At 42.0% G+C, this 18,333-nt stretch overlaps 1 long non-coding RNA gene across 1 annotated transcript; it reads left to right on the top strand.

Moving 5' to 3' along the window:
* The first annotated feature begins 1,115 nt into the window (after positions 1-1,115).
* On the top strand, positions 1,116-17,256 carry LOC148110371 (uncharacterized). The gene is made up of 2 exons (XR_015723905.1): positions 1,116-10,220; positions 15,038-17,256. It is a non-coding gene; the product is annotated as an uncharacterized LOC148110371 (long non-coding RNA).
* The last annotated feature ends 1,077 nt before the right edge of the window (positions 17,257-18,333 follow it).

Genomic DNA, 18,333 nt, shown 5'->3' on the forward strand with positions numbered 1-18,333 from the left:
ACAAAGTTGCCAAAGAAATGCAAAGGAAAAGTAAAGTCTTTAATAAGTAGTACTGGAACTTAATATTTTTTAACAACCTTCCACCTCAATAGCATACCATATATATAAATTAATTTGAGATGGATCATAGACCTTAATGTAAAAGCTAAAACTAAAAAGCTTCTAGAAGAAAATATTTTTTAAAATATATTCACAGTTTGGGGATAGGTAAGGGTTTGCTAGTCAAGAAACAGAAACAATCGCAGAAAGAAGAAGGAAGGAAGGAAGGAAGGAAGGAAGGAAGGAAGGAAGGAAGGAAGGAAGGAAGGAAGAAGAAAAGAAAGAAGAAAGAACGAACTGACAAACTTTAGACAGAATTCACATTATTCTGTTAAATTACACAAAGTTTAAAACTCCTCATCCAAAGGCACCACAGACAGAAAATATTCACAAAATGTATATCTGACAGATGACTCCAGAATATTTAAAGAACTCCTACAATTCAACTAAAATGATAAAAAAAAAAACAGCCAATTTTTTTGGTGAGCAAAGATTTGAAAATATGCTTCACAAAGGAAGGCATATGAAGAACCAAGTATATGAAAAAGTGCTCAACATCCTTCATCATCAGGGAAATGCAAATTAAAACCACAATAAAATACTACCTCACATCCACCAGGCTAGCTAAGAAATGAAAAGATTTGACAGCAGCAAGTGTTAGCAAGGATGTGGAGCAACTGAAACTCTCATATAGAAGCATTTTTGAAAAAACTTTTTATAAAACACTGATTCAAAAAGATTTATGTACCCCTATGTTTATTATAACATTATTTACAATAGCCAAACTACAGAAGCAGCCCAAGTGTCCATCCATATACACACAATGGAATATTACTCAGCCATAAAAAAGAACGCTATCTTGCTGTTTGCAACAGCATGGATGAATATAGAGAATCTAATGCTAAGTAATGAAAGTCAGAGAAAGACAAATAACATATGATTTCACTCATATGTGGACTCTAAGAAACAAAATAAATGAACAAAAGAAAAAAGAAAGACAACCCAGGAAAACAGACTCTTAACTATAGAGAACAAACAGATGGCTACTGGAGGGGGCAGGTGGGGGGATGGGTGAAATAGGTAAAGGGGATTAAGAGTACAGTTATCTTGATGAGCACCGAGTTACGTAAAGAATTGTTAAATCACTATATTGTACACCTGAAACTAATATAATACTATACGTTAACTATACTGGAATTAAAATCTTTAAAAAAGAAAAATGTTTTTCTTTTAAAACTAATTATAAGTCTACCCTAGGACCCAGCAAGTTTATTCCTCATTATTTACCAGCATATGTCCACAAAAAGACTTGTATGCGAAAGTTCATAATTCCTAAAATCTGGAAACTGTCCAGATGTCCATCAATAGGAAAATGGCATAAACACACAAAATAGCACTCATCGATATGGAAGAACCTACTGACACAAACAGGAAGAATGAGTCTTACAATTATTATGCTGAATAAAAGAAGCCTAACACAAAGAGCATACCACCTTATCGTTTATATGTATGTGCATACATATGAAATCCCAGAGCAGGCAAAACTAATCTATGATGAAAAAAATCAGAAAAGTGTTTGTCTGAAGTGAGAGAACTGAGGAAGAACATCAAAGAACTTTCAGGAAGGATAGTTCTATCTTGATAAAGGTTTCTATTACACAGATGCGTGAACTTAGCAAAATGAAACACTTCAGATTTGCACACTTTATTGTATGGAAATTTTATGGACGGATGGGAAGCAAGGTGTGCAAATGCATGACTCCCTGTATCTTCTATCTTCCTTTATAAAAATAAGTCAAGGGTTTTTTTTTTCTTAAGTACCTTAAGCATGACATATAGATATATGTACATCTATATAGATGAATCATTTTTCTAACAGGACTTGAAAGTCTATAAAATGTCACTGAAAGAATCCATTAAAATGCTCCACAGTTTATTGTAATTTGTAATATTTTTACAAGAATATAAAAAAGAGTTTTCTGTCCAGGCAATTGCTAAGCTATTGGTTTCATTATAAGAAAGAAACATCGGGGGAGAGAAAAGACTGTAAGCCTCTAAACTTTAGAGTATAAATAGGATTATAATTTGGAAGAGAGAAAGACATAAAGGAAGAGAGAAAAAGGATAATTACAATGCAAAAAAAGGAACATGGCTCATGAATTACTTTGAAAGCACAATTTTAAAATATGATTATCTTAATTCATTCCCATCATGAGAAAATGTACAGGAAAAAAGCCAAGGGTTCCTCCCTGCTGACAACTTTATTAAGCCAAGTGACTTCTGATACACCGATTCAAAGAAGCAGAATCCCTTTATGGGAGGCCAGGCTGGTGCAAAATCTGCAAAAGGAGGCCAAAGACATTAATTAGATGTTGGATCACATTGCCGATGATGTCAGGGCTGATCAGCTGCGCGGACCAAGTACACAACAGGAATTCTAACCACTGGAAAATCTCACATTTGGAGCATTGCCAGTTTGCTCTTCAGTACTGCAGCCCTGCTCTCTCCCTAAGCAGGGGGCCTGCTCTGCGCAGATGCCAGACGGAGGCTCTACCTCTATCCATTACGGTGGAACAGTTCACTATGCCATCTTATTCTTTCTCGTGGGCCACCAGGAAAATAGAGAATAGAAAAAGCCAAAAGTTGGCAAGGAAGTTAAAGCATGTTTATTATTTGACAATATTTAGTATTTTGATGAAATATAGGAAGCAATGTAATACTTTGCCTTTTAGAATCAGGCCAAAGTTTGAATGTTGGCTCTGCTGTGTGACTCTGGGAACGTTACTTAACCACTCTGACACTCACATTCCCTCTATTCTTATATCCTTATATTTAACACAGGCCATCTATGAGCATTAACTGAAATAGCACATGGAAAGCACTTAATTACAGCCCCATAATACCTTATCTGCATTCCGCAAATCCCAAAACTCCTACATCCAAAGGTTTGTTTCCTAATTCATTTGGAGGCACAACCTGACCTGTACCCTGACAAGAGGCCAGTTGGTCTTTATTTATCCCACTTAATGTGAATATTCATGTTTCTCTGAAGAAATATGAATGTTTTGAATATAGGGAGTTGCCTTAGACCTTCTGGGGCATTGCATAATATATGGTATATACACCATATGAGCTTTATAAATTCAAAACATTCTGAATTCCAAAGCACACCTGGCCCCAAGATTTTCAGAAGGGATAGTGAACCCATAGGACATCCTTATTTTATTGTTACTTTATAAATGTCCTATTCCCACTTCATGGCATGTTAAGACCTCCTATTGAAAGTTGTTCAGAAGGTCACTCCTAATGCACGTCCCAGCTCATCAGGGTGCTTCCTGGAGTTGGGCTCTTGGCACCAACTATGGACTCAATAGATACGGATTCAGCTTATCTCAAAACAGTCTTTGTGAGTTGATTATGGTTGCTTTTGAGTAGATTATAGAACATCAGGATGAGAATCCTCCTCTCATCTTCCAAAAGAGAATCACAGTTTCTGAGCAAAGCAGTTTGCTACCTCCAGACAGCCCTCGAGTCTCCTGGACACAGGGGGTCATGATACAACCACTCTTGTCCAGAAGACACCATTGAACAAATGAGTGGAGTCAAAGAAGGGGAAACAAAGGAATGGCCATGCCCTTGGCTCATTCCATCATGAAGACTGAGAAGACAGACAGGTGACTTAGTTCTGCCTCCCAGCTTAGACGCCACCAGCCCCACTAAAGGAAGCACCCTGATGAGCTGGGATGTGCGTTAAAGAGTACAGCTTCTGAACAACTTTTAATATTAAATATCTGGTCTACAAGGCAGCAGATGGCACGCAAATGGAAATTTCTAAAGATCTCACTTGTAAAAACTGGTCTTGGGAAGTTGTATAAATTAAATATAAAGTGTGAGGACATTTATAGGAAATAAGTAGCTCTCCATTCATTTCAGGCGGATTTCTTTGGCATAAGTGGTTCTGAAAGATGTTATACGTGTATACTCATTTCTAACGACATATAAAGTTGAATTAATAATAAAAACCTTAACTTGGTGAAGAGCGTTAAGTAACCCGTCTTTTCCCTGTCTCTCAAATGCCGGATTGAGGGGATGGGTACAAAGCAGCTTGGCCAAACCTACCAGAGAGGTATTGGCGCCATCCTCTGGTAAAACTGAAAACTGCAAGTGTACTTGAACAACCTGCAGCTGCTCCAAGCTCAGACTTTAACCAGAGAGGTTATTTATCAGTCAGCCCGTGTTACTTCTTCAAGTGCTGCCCTCCTTCCAGAATTTCTATAATCACTGCAAATTCACAGTAGTGGACTGAGATATTCGTCAAATTTATGCTAGAAGAAAACTCACATGAAGAAATTTCATAAAGAACTAATATATAGGGTGTCTTGGTGGCTTAAGCGTCTGCCTTGGGCTCAGGTCATGATCCCAGGGTCCTGGAATCGAGCCCTGAGTCAGGCTCCCTGCTCAGTGGGGAGCCTGCTTCTCCTGCTCCCTTTGCCCCTGCTTGTCCTCTCTCTCTGTCAAATAAATAAATAAAATCTTTTAAAAAAGAACTAATATATAAGAATTAAAATCCAGATATATATATTCCCTAGTCCCCAACATTCAATACTTGTAATCCTTTCACTCTGCCTCAGAAAACTTTAAATAGCATTTAATATATTAAGGAAATTATAAAGACACAAATATTTTGAGTAGTCATTTCTAGCAGAAAATGTTGCCTTTGGGTTAAATGTAAGAATTAGGGAGATCAGAAAAGCTGTGGCAATTGTGGAAATAAACAATACCACTCAAATGAGAAGAGATAAAGGGGACTTGTGTCAGGATTGCTGTAACAAAGGAGCCAGCCACTATCCCTTGTGTTGGCAGAAGAATGGGAAAGCTCTATGGTGGGAAAAGAGGAGGGCTTAGGTGTGCCCTGTTTGGAGGCTGTTGGCATGGGGAAGCTGTAGGCAGGCCAACTAGGATAGCATCCCATGTGATTGGCTGGGGGTGCATATTTCGTTTTCTCAGGTTGGTCCTAAATTGGAACTGGGGATAAGAATTAGGGAAGCTGTCAGTGATTAATCAAGGCCTGATCGTCTGGGACCAATTATTACCGAGGTTACTGTTTGGCTTTCTGGAGCAGGTACGAGAGCTGGTGGCCTGATTTTCGACACGTTTGACTTGTGGACAGCAAGCTGGCTTCCTGGGCTGGTTTCTGTAGGTACTAAGTGGGTTTTCACAGCTCGCTGCTACAGATGGTGGGTCAGAGTTCTACACTGTAGAATAAATTCCCAGAGATGGACTTCCTGAGCCAAAGAAGACACATTTATAATTTTGACAGATACTGCCAGCTTGCCCCATCGGGGTTATCCTGTTCTGTATTTTTACCAGCAATGCAGCTCTAAGCAGGGGCTGGGACAAAGTACAGCGAAGACCTATATCCTAGTTACATAAAAGTATATGTAAAATTTATATATTAAGCTAACAGGCTGCTAAGTAAAGTATGTATGCCTTATCCTGATGCCATGATAAATATACCTTTCTGAGGACCTGGATGTCCAAATGTGAATTTAGAAACCATGCATTCCTCCGAGTTCTACATCAAAATGCGGTGAGCAGTCTCTGGCCTACGGCTGCCACCTTCTCTCTCCAGAGCTGTCTCGGTTCGGGGGGCCTTGTACTCACACGTGTAGACACCCCAGCTCGCACCGCCGAGCTCTATCCACACCACCCCATACACAGCCACTCGTCAGGGTCAGGGAGACACAGGCATTGGTCAACCCTTGAGAGGATGACCCAGGGGAAAAACTCCCACAGCTGCTAGAAGCAGACTCTGGTCATTTGCACAAGGGATTCTGTAGACACGTTTGCCAGGAGCGTGGCCTAGAAGGGGAGATGCGGGTTCTGAGTGGGCACGTGCCCCAGGCCTTGCAGAGCAGGGGCATGGCTGGAGGCAAGCCAAAGCAAGAAGGGACAAGCGTCAAGAGCTTAGAGCCCAAAGAAGGGGCTCTCTTGTCTGGGAAGCCGCTTTCTTGAGTCTTCCTAAAGGAGCAAATCGCCTACAAGGCTCTTTCCTCACTTTCTAACCTTACCTGCAGATTCTGGACAGGATTTTGAATATTCCCTCGGCTGGGAGACATATCTGTCTTCTCCGTAGGCCTGGCTAGGGATAGAATAGAAATATTACAGGCACCCCTTCAGGCAGTGTCCAAATTCAGATCCTTAATGCTCTTAGCCACAGCCACAAGCCCTTCTTTATATAAATCCACAGCAAAAGTGAAGTGAATGTCCCAGTTTCAAACAGTCTGTCCCCACTGGTAAGCCAGTTATCTGGATTTTTAGTTCCAGGGATAGGATCATTTTATGTGTTTGTATTGGCCATCAGCATTTCATTATGCCTTAAGACGGATGTGGGTTATATAAGTTAAAGGAGGAGGGAGTGAAGAAGGAAGAGAGGAAGGGAGGGAGGAGGAGGGGGGAAAGGGAGGGAAGGAGAAAGTGAGGGATGAAGGAAATCCTTCCTGGGAGTCCTTTGTTATTTAACTTTTATAAATTAATTCACACTAGCCAGTAATTCTTTGTCAAGGTCGGCAATGACAGTATCTTCCAACCCTGTTATGTTATTCATTTGAAAACATGTCAAAAGCTACCTGGAGATGACTTTCCGATTTCGTTGTCAAACCTATCATTTAACCCTTCAACTATTCTTGCTGCTGCTCTAAGACAAACAGAACTCAAGAGTTAGCTTTATGACAAGGCCTTAGAGCTTTTCCTAAAATACTTCCAGCCGGTGAGCACAAAACATTCCTTTTCTTAAAAACAGAACAGAAATTTATGCAATCTTATTGTGACAGGGGAAAAAATGTTGAAATTAAAATTCAGAAGGAATCTTTTTATCTAACACAATCAATTAATTGAAAAAGCCAATTAAAGTGGGAGCGCATTATAAAAGATTGCACACACGTTTCAAATATTCATTTTCATTCATCAAACATATTATAAGGACAAGGCCTTTTTTTTTTTTAGCAGAAGTCTGCTGAGTGACTTGTGCAGCTGCTTTCTTACTTAAGCAACCAATGTGCTCTGTGCCAAAACCCCTCCAATTTAAAGATACTTGTGAAGTAATCTCAGAGGCATGTCCTCCTAGATTTCTATTATTTGCCCCTGTTCTTCTTAATATAACAGCAGTTTCTTTATAGACCCTCTCATGGTTCTCATAGAAAAAACCTTTCTTTCCACACTTTCAGTTTATGTAAGAGTTAACTATATCATTTACAATAACATTTACAACTGATATGATCAGATTTGGGAAAAAACCACAATGACTCTTCTGCCATTTGCTCGTGGAAACAAATGCATACACACATTGGAGAGCAGCCTACTGGCATCTGGGTAGTTGTTAGTCAATAGATTTTTACCAAGGGAATGAGTGAATTAATATAGTGAGATGGGTGAATGAGACTTCCAGCCCATTTATGATGTATGCACAGACACACACACGCACTCCCTTGTTTCTCAGAAGTGTAAATCCTAAGGAGAGGAGGGCACATGTTGTGATGAGCACTGAGTGTTGTATGCAACTAATGAATCGTTGAACACTACATCAAAATCTAATGATGTACTATATGTTGGCTAACTGAACATAATAAAAAACAAAGATCCTTAAGTTTGATGGGAAATGGTGGTTTATGGAATACAAATGAAAGAAGCCAAGAGGGCTAGAGGGTTTTGCTGGGTAACACAGGAACCCAAACCAAGCAGTTTGAAACCACACCCATTTATTATCTCATGGTTCCAGCACATCTAGAGTCCAGGCTGACTGAGCTGGCTTAGGGTCTCACAGGCTACGTCAAGGGGCCACCCGGGTTATGTTCCTTCCTGGAAATTGGGGGTCCTCTTCTAAGCTCACATGGGTGTTGGCAGAATTCACTTCCTTATGGTTGTAAGATTGAGGCCCTTGGCTCCCAGAGGACTCCGCGGTTTCCTGCTGTGTGGCCCTCTCTGTAGACAGTTCATGTGAGAGCAGCTTGCTGCTTAGAGACCGATGGGAAAGTCTGTCCCTTCAATCTGCTACTAGAGAGTCTTAGATAATGAAGCACGATCTTGGGAATGACCTTCCATCACTTTGGTCACATAACAGAACCTAATTAAAGGAGTAACATCCCATAAACTTTGCCATATCCTATTGGTTAGAAGTAAGTCACAGTTTCCTCCCCCCATGCACCCAGCGAGGAGATTATAGATGTGTGTAAGTCACTGGAGGCCACCATAGGATGTGTCTGCCATAGGAGGGGAGAGGGGTCAGAAGAGCCTGGGGACAGGTGGGCCCTGGAAGGCAGTGAGCTGGGAGACAAGGAATTTAAGCAGGAATTGGGGAGACACAAAGAAATTTATAGGGAACATTTTGTCAGTTTGGCATGATAATCCTCTCTATTCTGTCTCTGAGAATATTCAGTAAAAATCTACATTGCTCTTCAAAAATTTTGGAATCGGTATTGTTCTTCAAAAATTTTGAAATCAGGTTTGAGTTATTGTTTTTCCTCGTTTCTATTTAGCTGGTTAAACGTTTAAGTGTCAAACTGACAAAATCCTACTTCTCTTACAAATAGAAAACATAAGGCAAAGTTTTGCTTAAATCTTTAAGGAGGAAATCGATAAAAGAGCTGACAAGAAGAGCACTTGAAACATGGGGATGTAATAGTAGGAAAACGAATGCAGAAATGAGAAAGTCTAGTTAGATATAAAACCGAATGACCTTCTCCAGAGCAATAATACTATAATATTTGGGGTCGTCCTCTATCAAGTCAACACATACACACCATATCAGCTTTCTGTAAGGTAACCTCTAACTTTATGGGGCAGTTAAAATGGATGGACCTTCATCAGTCGTGGCTAGTTGACCGAAGCATGTTACAACCCCAAGAGATCTTACCAGAAAATAGCATGATATTGGCCCAGTTATATTTTGGTTAAATATTTTGCTACTTAAGGCATAGATTAGGAAACACTTACTAATGCTTTTAAACTGAAGAATGCATTTAGTTCAGTATTATTACCAGTTTATAGATAATGAAACTAAGGTTAATTACATTGCCTAATTAGCAACGGTGAGTCCAACTCCGTTCTCTCTTTCCACTGTTGCAGAAAAAACTATTCAGGTAGCTACTATTGGTCTAATGTAGAAAAATATCCACTTTTTGTCCCTAAAATTTCAATTAAGTAGAAATTCAATGAGTCGCTATGAGAACATAAGACTTTTGGAGTAGTAATCACATAGTGTTTCAAAAGGCATTTTTCTCACCAAACGTGAAAGCATTTCACAGCTTTATCTTTACACAAGAAAGCTGATGACAGATTTCCTGAAGGTTTTGAACTGGCATGTGTGTTCCTTGTCAGCAATAATAATTTATCACTTATGGTATAAGAAAGGAAACTGTATAGTGCATGAAGAGAATGCTATCAGAGTCCCTGTACCTTCTTCCTTAAAGGAAGAAAACATTAGCTTTCTCCTTATGTGTCTGTCAATTTCAACTGAAAGTCATGTCTCAAAAACCATCTGAAATTAGCTGAGACTTGGAAATAGAAAAGATTACAGGGTGCTTGTGCGGCATGCCATGCTGGGCTTGACTTCCTATTGAAGGAGCCATTTCACAAATCTCTCGGGGCAGAGGTTAATTTGTAGATTTTTGTCTAGTGGAGATGTAAATAATTTATGTTTAGTGGAACAGATAACCCCAAGGGTTATAGTTTATTGCCCTGTTGGACATTAACCAAGTTTTGTATCTAACCTAGCAACCTTCCCCAAACACTGGGTTCTAAATACCTTATTCCCTGAGTGCTCTTCATCCTGGTGTTAGTATCGTACCGGTTCCCTCATTAATTAGTGAGTTACAGCAAACCTCCGACACGTGCTTATTTTACAGTCATGAGAAAGTCATGGTTTTACTTCTTTGGAAAACACACTTGATCAGTCACCACGTGGAAAGTGGGAGAAACTCCGTGGAATGACCACTGATTGAAGAGCTGAAACACCTAGATTCTATCACTTGCTAGCTACGTGATCCTCAGCAAAACACTTAAGCTCCTTGAGACTCAGCTTCTTCACCTGTTAAGTGGAAGTAATAGGAGGGCCTTCTCGCAGGACGCTTCAGAGTCACGCAAAGCCTGGAACAGACTCCGGGAGGGAATCTCCTTGTCCCCAGGTGAGTGTTTACTGACACCTCTTCAGCTTTCCTAACAAAAGCTGCTGGTTTCAGGGAAGGGGGGAATGGTAAGAGGATTCCACAAAGGTGTTGAGTTTGAGAACTGAAACCTAGAACTGACCTTTCACCCGCGGAAATGAGTCCTGCCCAAAAGAAGCAGGACGCACAGTGGCCCCGGGGAAGTAAACATGGGCGCTTCATTCTCCACGTTTCTGCTTAGGAGTTTGTGTGCTCGAGTTTGTTTCCTGGTTAAACAAGAGAACGGTAATCTTTGCATTTTTTTTTTTTAAAGATTTTATTTATTTACTTAAGAGAGAGAGCACGAGCGGTGGAAGGTGGGGGAGAAGCAGAGGGAGAGGGAGAAGCAGACACCCTGTGGAGCAGGAAGCCCGCCCTGGGATCATGACTGAGCCCAAGGCAGACGCTTAAGCAACCGATCCACCCAGGGGCCCTGGAATCTTTGCATGTTAAGTAACTTGAACGGAAACCTAGTGAAGTCAGAGCAGAAGACAAATCCAACAGGAATCACCATGCATTCCCTACAGTCTCTCCAGCCTGCCACCATTTCATACGGACACGAAAATGTTTGCGTCTTGTATTTTTTAGATCGTACTTTACACTTAGTGAGAGGATCTGAATTTTTTTCACTTTCTTGTCCAACTCTGTTAGCTAAATAACTACTGGGAGACCTCTCAGCCGGATGCTGAGCTGGAGCCAGAAGCAGGCATGAAGAAGCCCAACATCGGGCCTTCAGGAACCTCCAGCCAGTGGTCAGACATGTTCAGTGTTTTACTATTGGTTTTTATTTATTTTTTAAGATTTTATTTATTTGTCAGAGAGACCACAAGCAGGGGGAGCAGCAGGGAGAGGGAGAAGCAGGCTTCCAGCTGAGCGAGGAGCTGGTTGTGGGAGTCGATCCCAGGACTCCGGGATCATGACCTGAGCCGAACGCAGACGCTTAACGGACTGAGCCACCCAGGTGTCCCTGTTCAGTGTTTTAGATCACAGACGTGGTGGCTGCAAACACTTCTCTGCCTCCAAAGTGCGACCGTTTCATAAAGAAGCTCAGAGCTACGAGGCAGGAAAGCCCAGAATGGGGCAACTGTGACACTGTCCCCCCCCCCCCCCCCCGTCTGTCCATCCGGGACAGAGACAACCATAAGCACCACCTGCCAGGAATCTGTCATCAGCTTTCTTTGCAAATGCACTCCTAGGCTGTGGAAAGTCATCAGGTTTTATTTCAAAAGGCACTGAGCAACGGAATAGCGTGAGGGCTCTCAGGAGACACCGAGAGACGGTGGCCCCAGTGACTCTTCCTCCGTAACTCTTCTATGTTGAGGAACCATAGCTGGAGATACAAGGTAAAGAAAGCTCAATTCTCCCACAACTGGACGAAGAGCGTTTAGGTATCCAGATGATTCTCTCATTCCTTCTTCATGTGACTCTGAAGAGAAAAGAAATTTCAATTCTGAAACACAGACGTTTGTCTTTAACTCCCTGGGGCAAATATAGAGGGTTGGGTGCAGGCCTTGCAGAGCTAAGGCCGTGTCCTAGTCAATAGCACATCTCCAGACCAGAGCCTACATCTACCAGCTGTTCGGTAAGAGTTTGTTATGTGAATGAAGAAACAACTGTCAAGTCTCTCCATAGGGAAGCTGAGTCAGAGAATTATTTTAAGTTGGGTAACCAACAACCCAGTTTTGCCCAGGACAAGGACTCCCCAGGATGGTTAATGCTACAACAAGGAAAGTCCCAGGTGAACGTGGACAAATCGGTCACCCTGCTTGAGGCTTTCCAGTAATATCCACGAGTCGACATTATGGCTCAGATGTTTTTGAACTGATTTGGTAGAATTAAGTCAAATTTACAATATTTTAGGGAGAAAGTAAATAGTTCCCTCCATTAAGTCAGGAAAGTCCAGATAGCTTTGCTATTCACTTTCTAACCCTGCTCTCTGGTGTTCTTCCTTTCGTACCTGCCCCAGAGCATTAGGAAGCCCCTAAAGCTTCCTTCTAAGCCACACGCACTCTTGAGCTGAAAATACTTAGGAAATGTCTTGACCATGATGTTCTCTTGACCATGTAAAACATAATTTGGAAATTCAGAATAGGTCAAGAGTGAACAAAGGATGTCTGCAACTCACTTTCAAATGGTCACACAAAATATGTTGTTCTAGATACAGATTTAAGCTTTAAAAATCGAGAGGTAGATAGATAAAGCAATATGGCAAAATGGTAACTGCTGAATCTCGGTGGCAGGGGTATGAGTACAATTCATTGTGATGTTTTGTACTTTTCTGCATGTTTGAAATTTTCTTTTTAAGGTTAGTGGCTTGGGGAGGAGTGAAACTAGACAACAGCCCATTTTCAGCAAACACTAAGAATCCCTGTTAAAGGTCTTACTCTCCTACATTGACTTTGATAAAGTGATTTCAAATCTTTGCCTAGATGCAAAGATTGTGTGCACCTTTTCCAAGCAGGAAACATTTCCACAAGTAAAGGGTAGAGTTAAAGAGTGGTACTTCGGTATTTTTGGTAGATGCCAGTGTGTTGAGTATGTGGTGTTTAGAGTCTATGGCAATGGATATTACAATCTTGAACAAAACAATGTGCTTTACTTTTGCTTCAACAGCTGTGATGGCAGCAATTCTGGGGCTATCATCAATATAGGTGCTCCTCTTCCTTTCAGAGGTGGCAAGAGCAAGATAAAAGTAGGGAAATGGAAGCTGTTGGTATGTATTTGGGTTAGATTTGACAACATCTAACAGAAAACCCAAGGTGACAATGGCCTAAACCCACAAAGGTTTATTGTCTCCCATAAAAAAGTCCAGAGATAGTCTAAGAAGGTGTGGTGGCATCATTAAACTTCAAGGACCTATGTTTATCTTATATTTATGCTTTACTATGCTAAGGACATGTTGTCTATCCTCTTGACCCAACATGGCTGCTATAGCTCCAACCATCATGCCTTTATTCCAAGAAGCTGGAAAAAGAAAAACATTTCCCTGGTTTGACGTCAGTCCCTTTTGAGTCTTCTTACATATCATTGACAGAACTACATCATATGGCCATATCTAGATACAAGGGACATTAGGAAATGTAGTCCTAAATTTAAGCACATTGCCCTACCCTTCTGATTCCCACACCTTGCCCAGTTATATAGCAATTCTGACGTTAAAAAAAAGAGAAAAGGGGCACCTGGGTGGCACAGCGGTTAAGCGTCTGCCTTCGGCTCAGGGCGTGATCCCGGCGTTGTGGGATCGAGCCCCACATCAGGCTCCTCCGCTATGAGCCTGCTTCTTCCTCTCCCACTCCCCCTGCTTGTGTTCCCTCTCTCGCTGGCTGTCTCTATCTCTGTCGAATAAATAAATAAAATCTTAAAAAAAAAAGAGAGAATAAATGTTGGTAAGCATCTAGCAGTATAGACCACCATAGGTTTAGCTGCCAGGAAGATAAGCCGATGGTCCCTCAGACAGACTCTCTAAGCATTACCGTGCATGCGATGTGTTCTACGTGGCTGGGGCTCTCTGGTGTGTCTCCTGGCCTAGCTTCACCTGCTGCCCAGGCCCCACTCAGAAGGCCTAAGGAAGTCAAAATTGGAGGCCAAGTGAAACTAGGAAGAATGCTCACCTAAAGCAGCTTAGCCAGAGTAGAAAAAGCCAGAATTACAGCCCACAGAAGGCAAATAGAGCCAAGTATTACACCCAAAGAGGAGCCAAGATGCAAATGGAAGAAAAAGCAGCAAACGCAGGACTTGGGAAGGTTGGCTGCAGGGCAGAATAGGGAGTTAGGAAGTGGTCAAAGGTGATTCATGATGTAAATGGCAAATCCACCCTGGAGCTTAGCTTCCTGTGATCTAAGGTATTTCCCGAGCAAACGAGAAGCCACTTAAAGGAATGACGCAGGACCAGGAATTTGGGAGAGGGGCTCTACAACCTCCATTTCAAAGACAATGAGAAATAGTTACTGGTGCTGGATGCTCTTCTCTGGGCTGATAACCAAAAATCCATCCTATAAGTGCCATGTGTCTGGCTGCAAGTATAGATCTTTCCTAGAGTCCAAAACTCCCTGAGAAATAATAGGTCTTTATGCTGTTATCGAGCACTGTCTCATGGAGTGTGGGAGAGAGATTGTCAGGACCCTGAGCCCTTGGGAAGGAAGGTCGCAAATGCACAAGTTGAGGGGCGAGCCTGTCCGGCAGCTGCTCGGGGTGCCAACTCGTAATGGGTACCCGGCTATCACTGCAGGAGGAGGACATGTGCCAGGTGGCTCAGATTTTCACTGTAGTTCCCTGCTTTATTGGGAAATATAATGGGTCCTGCTCTCACCAACTCCCCCAAAGAGGAAGTGGACATTTGAAAAGCGATCCTCCCATGAGCCAATCGCACAGCGGCGCTTTCGGCCCCTCTGTCAGTGATGGGCTCACAGTCGTCCGCGGAGCTCAGAGAGAGGCAGAGCTCTGGGACCTGCTTCAGTGTATGTAGTGCAAGCCTCCAGTACGCCTCCCAAAACCCTGTCCGAGTCAGGAAAGACTAACACCGAAGGAATACAGGATCTACCCATGAAATGGAAAACGTTTGCCAATGGTGAAAGTCATAAAAAGTTGTATTTTAATACAACTTTACAACTATATTTGTTTGTGATCCTTTATCTTGAGGAAGCATGAAGAATGTTATAGAGTTATGAGTGGTGGGAAAATTGTGAAATAAAAGACATTTCTAAGAAAGTTAAAATTTTATATTTCATTTAGACTAATAAGCCCTTAATTTGGAAGAAAGACATACAATTTTTAAAACAGAAAATCCGTCTTTCCTTCAGCCACCAACTAACTGAATGTGGAGCAAACGTGGGACGTCCATGGGTTTGGAGGAGAGCTGCATTCCTAACCTGCCTTGGGCACCACGTGTCTGTGCACAGCCCCAGCTTACAGTACGGACTCCTGGTATTGTTTTTTCTTTTAGTTCTGGGCGAATGCATTTTATTCCTTCATTCAGCAAGAGTATCAAGGGAATGTCAACTGCATGTCAGGTGCAATCCTAGGTATTCTCAAATATTGTCACATTGTATCTTCACAGCTGTCCTATCCAGACTTTTACAAATGAGAAAATGAAATTTTCTGAAATTCGTTTCAGAAGCTAAGAAACTTCCCAGACTCCCAGACACAATATTAATTAATTTATTTAATGAGGTGATTTTTTTCTTTCCTCGCCCCATTCCAAAAGGGATTTAAGGCTTTTCATTTAAAAATAAAACCCGGGGGCACCTGGGTGGCTCAGTCAGTTAAGTGTCTGTCTTCGGCTCAGGTCATGATTTCAGGGTCCTGGGATCGAGCCCTACGTCGGACTCCCTGCTCACTAGGGAGCCTGCTTTTCCCTCTCCCCCTTGCTCATGCTCTCTCTAATAAATAAATAAAATCTTTTAAAAATAACAAACATAAAACCCAGGGAGACTGACTGGCTTGGTCGATAGAGCATGCGACTCTTGATCTCTGGAGTCATGAGTTTGAGCCCCACGTTGGAGTGGATTCTGCTAAAATAAATAAGTAAATCAGGGGTTCCTGGGTGGCTCAGTCGGTTAAGTGCCCCAGTCTTGATTTCAGCTCCAGTCATGGTCTCAGGGTTGTGAGATCAAGCCCTGAGTTGGGCTCTGCGCTAGGCAGGGAGTCTGCTTGGGATTCTCCCTCTCCCTCTGCCCCTCCCCCCACTCGTGTGCTCTCTCTTTCTCTCTAGAATAAATAAATATTTTTAAAAAGTAAATGGATGACTAAATAAATAACCCTACATACGATGGTGGAGTTTCTGATTCATGATGGTGCATCATGCCAGTGTGTTCACCTTGGCTGTCTCCTGGAGGCCCACAAAATGACAGCAATGAAGTTGTGGTAAAAAGACAGGGAGTTACAGAGTCAAAGTGAATGAGAAAAGAAATGGCAGCAATGGCATGTGGAGAGTAAAGTAAAGCAGCAGCTGACTTGGCAAAGCCTTTAACACTGCAAAAGGGAGCCGCACGCTAACACACGGAAAGAAGAAACCTAGGGGAAACAGGAAATGCAGAGGGAAGAAAACTTTTGAAAAAAACCACTAAGACTCTCAAAGGAAGAGAAGATATTGTCCATAAGTCCCAAGAACAGAACACTATAAAAAAGAAATATTCAGGAAACAAGAACGTTGCAATATAGAGCTGAGGAGTATAGTGAACAGACTTCCAAAAAGTGTCCTGCTAAGATCCCCACCCCTGGTGATACAAATGTAACCCAGGTGCCTAGGAGGGACTTCAGGTTACTAAGTAAGGTCACTAAGCAGCTGGTCTTAAAAGAGGGAGCTGATCCCAGCTTATCAAGAGGGGCCCAGTGTAATCACATGAGCCCCGTAACTGCAAAAGAACGCAAAAGACTGAGTAAGAGATTTGAGGTGTAAGAGGGTCTGCACTGCAGAGGTCTCAGGCAAGGCTGCTACCTGAGAAAGGCCACTAGGTGCTCGTGGAAAGCATGGGAAGGAATACTGGCCATTTCTAGGAGTGAAAATCAGCCCCTGGCTGACAGCCAGCAAGGAAATCAGGACTTTGACCCCGCAACCACGAAAACTGGATTCTGCCACCGACCAGAAGGAGCTTAGAAGTAGATTCTTCCCCAAGCCTTTAGTCAACACCTTGATTTTCGCCTGGTGAGATTCTAAGCAACTCTGCTACATTGTGCCCAGACTTCTGACTCCTAGAAAACTGGGAGATAATAAATGGTAATGTCTTAAATTCCTCAGTTTGTGATAATTTGTTATGGGAGCAATAGAAAACACACACGTAATTCAAGAAACAGAGTTAAAGCATAAAGAGAAGGAAAGCCAGAGTCAAGAGATGCCATGAGAGCACTGACCTAGAAGATCCAGAACATTCCCCCCATTCAAGAAACAGGCGACTTAGAAAATGCAGAAGAGGAGGTTATCCAAAAAAACAACTCATTTGAAGGACATGAGTTCCCACATTACAAATGCCCAATTCAGGGGATGTAAAAAAAAAAAAAAAAAAAAAAAACAACCCACAAAGGCACATCATTTTCCAGAGATTGTAGAACACTGGGAGCAAAGAGAAGATGCAATAGAGCTTCCAGAGAGAAAAAAACAAGTCAAATCAAAGGGTCTAGAATCAGAATGTCTTTGGACTTCACCAAGTGAAATGTTGGAACCCAGAAGCCAATGGACCCAAGTCTTCAAAAGTCTATGTCTATGTAAAACTATGTCTAGTCTAGAAATGGCCAAATCACCAGTTGAGTATCATGGTAGAGTAATGACCTTGTCAGACAAGTTAGCTCTCATGAATGTGTTTCCCAGCATCTTTCCCAGGTGGGCCACCAAAACAGAACCTACGCTGAGGGTGAGGAAGACACAGGGTACAGGGGCCATGGGAAGGGAGACAAGGGGGCAGGGAAGTGTTGATCTTGTAATAAGTTTTAGTAAAATGTCAGACCCTTAAGATTTGATTAAAATAGTTTTTTAATACATACATTGCAAAAATAAAAAAAAAGAAATGAGGAAATGAAGAAAATAACCTGGGGTAAACTTGGTACCCTCAGATGCATACTGTCTGGCCTCAATTCCAAGAGCTGGGTCACAAATTCACAAATTTGGTCCATTCTTTCGAGTTGCTGAGACAATAGAAATACACAATCAGTTACAAGATTTATCATGTCCATAGGACAAACACACCGCAGATGTTCAGCTGAAATGCAGCTTTTCCTGATACCTGAGACAAATTTCTCCCATGGGCCCTCATAAAAAGGACACTGTGTAATGTCGTGGTTGGTGTCCTTGAAACAACTATCCCAACGATGTTTACAACAGTAAATTTCACATCACTTTTTCTTGTCCATCGAAATAGGCAGATGGCAAAAAATGGAAATACAATTTAGTACAAGTCCCAGAGCCAAAAGCACACATTCCAAGGGTAACGTTTAGAAATGGGTGCCTTCAGTCTGTCCTCGGTGAACATTACTCCTCACAACCTGGGCTTTTTTTCCCCCTTGCATCTCCATATTTACCCCAGGTGGCAGTTAAAACAGGAGGCAGATCAGACCAATTCAGGTAGGTAAAGGGGCTGAGATTGTCCTCCTGTCAGCCTCACCA

The sequence above is a fragment of the Ursus americanus genome, chromosome 3 (genome assembly GCF_024610735.1).
Source record: "Ursus americanus isolate L20-20 chromosome 3, mUrsAme1.1.p, whole genome shotgun sequence".
In the NCBI taxonomy this organism is placed as follows: domain Eukaryota; kingdom Metazoa; phylum Chordata; class Mammalia; order Carnivora; family Ursidae; genus Ursus; species Ursus americanus.